The following is a 4,046-nucleotide window of genomic DNA, read 5'->3' on the forward strand; positions in this document are numbered from 1 at the left end:
CAACTAAAGGAATGCTTGAGTCGTGTTTCACTTTATTAATTGAATTTTCAAAATTTATTTATTTATTTTAATTTTTAAATCACTTAAATGTTTGTATATGAATTTAATTTTTTTTTACTATTTTATTTTTCTCTTATTATGATTGTAATTGTTCTTAAATTATTTAACTATTTAAATATTAAATTTAGCTACCATCTTTTACGAAAATTTTTTTAAGATGACTCTATTTTATGATAAAATGATTTTTACTTTACACCAACATCATATTAATAAATATCATGCTTTCATCTCATTATAAGAAAAATATAATAACAATTTTTTATTTATTGTAATAATATTTCTTACACTTTTTTTTTCTATAAATACTTATTTAAAATAAGGTTTTGATTATTATTATTATTATTATTATTATTATTACCTAAAAAAAATAAAAAATAATATTCACATAATTTTTTTTATAAGCAATATTCACATACTTTTCATAATATCTATTTAGATATGTAAATTTATTAAAGGATAAATTTGGTTTATTAGTAACTAATAATTAAATTCTAATATAATTTATTATATATTTAATTTATTTTTTAATAATTAAAAATCATTTTAAAAATAATTTTCATATATATATATATATATATATATATATTTATTTATTTATTTATGTACTAAACCCTATTACCATAACAACAATGCTATTCTTTTTTAGACAAGTTAATTAATTTACTTTTTTAAAAAAAAATCAATATTACTATTATTCTCTTTTATAGCTATATCTACACATTTTATACAATGTATTATAATAAGTAAATAATGAATATTAGACTATTAATATTTTTGGTCTTAAACTAAACTCTACATACATATATGATAAATTAAAATTTTATTTCAAATCAATTAACCAAATAATTTTAATAATTATTGATAGAAAATAATTTTATTAATAAGATGTAATTATAATATTTTATATTATTATAAAATAAAATAAAATAAAATAAAATACATTTAATATTTTTTATTTTTTAAATGTTATTAAAAATAACTAAAAAATTGTTTTAATATTTGAAAATTTTATAATAATATATATATTTAAAAATAATTAAAAATAACTAAAACTGTAACCTATTTTGCAAACCTATTTGGGCAGCAATACGCCTTTCTAATTTCATGACTGCAAATTTGTAAATTTCAGTCGTTTACATTAACCCAAATCAGTCCCTTATTTTCAACCCTAGCCAAACCTTAGCTAATTAATTAGGTGGTTTTAAATCAATTTCAAGTCCCTTTATGTGTCAATTCAATTTCACCACTGTTACCAATCTTACATATCATCCTTAACTTACATATTCACATGTTGAACACTTAAAATATTCCATATAAGTCATAATCAGATTACTAAACTCACTAAGATAGAAATATAATGGATTCAAAATATAAATACATTGAACCCATATATTTAATAGGTGATTTTTATTGTAAATTCATTCTGTGTTTTGAGTTTATGATGACCTACGTAATTTATTTATGATGACCTAGTTTATGTAAAAAAAAATCCCATTAAAATAGCTCACTGTATAGTCTTAGTTTAAGAAAGTACATCATTATTCAACAATTGGTTTTACAAATCATGAGTTCTTACAATTTATTATTTCCAAACTCATTCACAAAGCATTAAAACATAATTATATCATCAAATTAATCATATTTAACAAGGGGGATTGTGACACCCTCACCCGTTTACAATGTAGCCGAGCAAGACATGTCACACTCGGTACTGAAGTATTTTATCTTATCTTATTATATTCCATTTTATTTTTTTTTAAGTGGGGAAACAGTGGGGAAACGAGCGGAGTTTCCGCTATTTTGTTTACATTTGTTATGTTAACATATTCACCCGTTTAAAATCTCATCAATATTTTCTAATCCAAATAATACAATCTTTTCCATTTACATTCATTTTCATAAAACTTATAAATTCATCCATATCAAATTCAAACTCATCTTATACATGAGATTTGCAAATTTATTATCTTACATCATGTACAAATTAATTATATAACTTACAATTTACATTGTAATTTCAGAATTAATTACAGTGAACAAAAATAAAATACCCTAATATAATACATGCAAGCTCTACCAAAATGCACTGCAACAAGGAGGTGACTCTGGACTCTATTTTCAGATCTGAACTCTCAAAAGTCCCAGTCTAAGGACTACCGGGCTTTATCTCTATCTTCAGTACCAACGCGATAGAAAATTCAACGCGCTAAGCATTTCTGCTTAGTGGTGCAATAATACAAAGAAAATACAATATACAAATAAGAGAAATAATTTCCTAGTTGTGGTGCTTATAAAAGAATATATATATATATATATATTGTCACACTCTACTCCTCATAAGATGTAACATGTTCCCATAGTACACTTAATGAATTACCATACTTCACATACCGGTAACCCATTAAATATACTACAAGGGATTTTAAAACAATTTTCGATCAGTTTGGAATTGGTGGGTAAAATTTTTTTCAAATTTTAAAAACCTTCATTTAGAGTCCAAACATAAATCAAATTTTTGGATATTTAAAATCTCCATAATTTTTATAAAAATTTCGGCAGAGTGCCGTCTGTATTTTGAGAAAACAGTTCTTCAAAACATGAAAATAGAAACACTCCCAATATATTTTTCAATCACAACTCCAATTGCAATCACCAAACTTCAAATCAATAGCGATAGCAACACTTCAATTCAAAATCCAAATTTCAAATCAAGAATTAATATCTCAAAACATTTCATAACTCATGCACATTACATTTTAAATCATTAATTTATAATCATAAGTTAATTTACAGATGCAAAATCTCAAAAATAATATTATTATAATTTTATCTGTACAACTGCTCAAATCACAGAGATACATATGCATACTATCATATTTATATCAAACTAAACTACTAAGGTATAGACAAATACCCGTACAAAAATTTTTCAATTGTACTCCTCTCTAATTGTAGCAGCTCGCTCTGCTGTTATGTCCTTTTCTCTATCTGCAACAGCAAGTTAAAGCTATCGCTGAGTATATAAATACTCAGTAGTACACAATAAAGCATAAAGTGCATAATATAAAACATTTATGAACAAATCATCATTCAAAAATCTCATAATCGCATTTCACAATTTTTTTTTCTCAAATCACATTTATAACAAATCATAATTTTCAAAGCTTAATATAGCACAACTTGATCAAATAATTTAATAAACATAGTGTTGTCAAACAATAACACAACTTAGGCCATGACACAAAATTTCCGAACATGTTATATGTACATCACGACAAGGCAAACTCACCCCACTAATCAAAATCAATGAGGGAGGTGGCTAGCTAGCTAATGAGTACTCATCCAAACTCACCCCTCAGACTGAAAAGCTAGAGACGGAGGAAAGTGATCAAATAACAAACTCACCCCACGAGTGGAGGAGGAACATATTAATATTGTCATGCCAAGTGTGAATTAAAAACAATTTAAATCAAGTTATTCAAATATTTTATACAATTCACAAATCATATTTCATTCTAAACTTTTCATTTACACAGTAAGCAACACACTATTTTTCAAATAATATTTTCAAAGCAATAACAATCAAAATTATTCACAACATTTATTTCAAGAATTGTCAAGTAAAAACAAGGAATTTTAAGTTTGTTGTGCGCAAATTTGACGTGAGTCGCCTCTAGGCCTTGACTCAGTCTCTTAGACTTTCCGAGCATTTTTCAGCTGAAACACACAGTTTCACAGTGTTTCAGTACCATAACTTAGCATAAATCCAAAAATAAATTCAAATTCACTTTTATCTAGCTTATATATGCTAAACTTGACGTTCTTTAAAATTTATGTTTCGGGGTTACTATTCACTACACTATTCAAGTCAATTTGTTGACTTTCTAAGGCTTAATAGGTATGGGAACTCCAACTTCACCTACATACCAATTTTGGTTACCAAACTTGTTAGTTTTGGTCATTTTCTCAAATTCTAAGTCCTTTAG

This window comes from Hevea brasiliensis, chromosome 16, assembly GCF_030052815.1.
Source record: "Hevea brasiliensis isolate MT/VB/25A 57/8 chromosome 16, ASM3005281v1, whole genome shotgun sequence".
Classification (NCBI taxonomy): domain Eukaryota; kingdom Viridiplantae; phylum Streptophyta; class Magnoliopsida; order Malpighiales; family Euphorbiaceae; genus Hevea; species Hevea brasiliensis.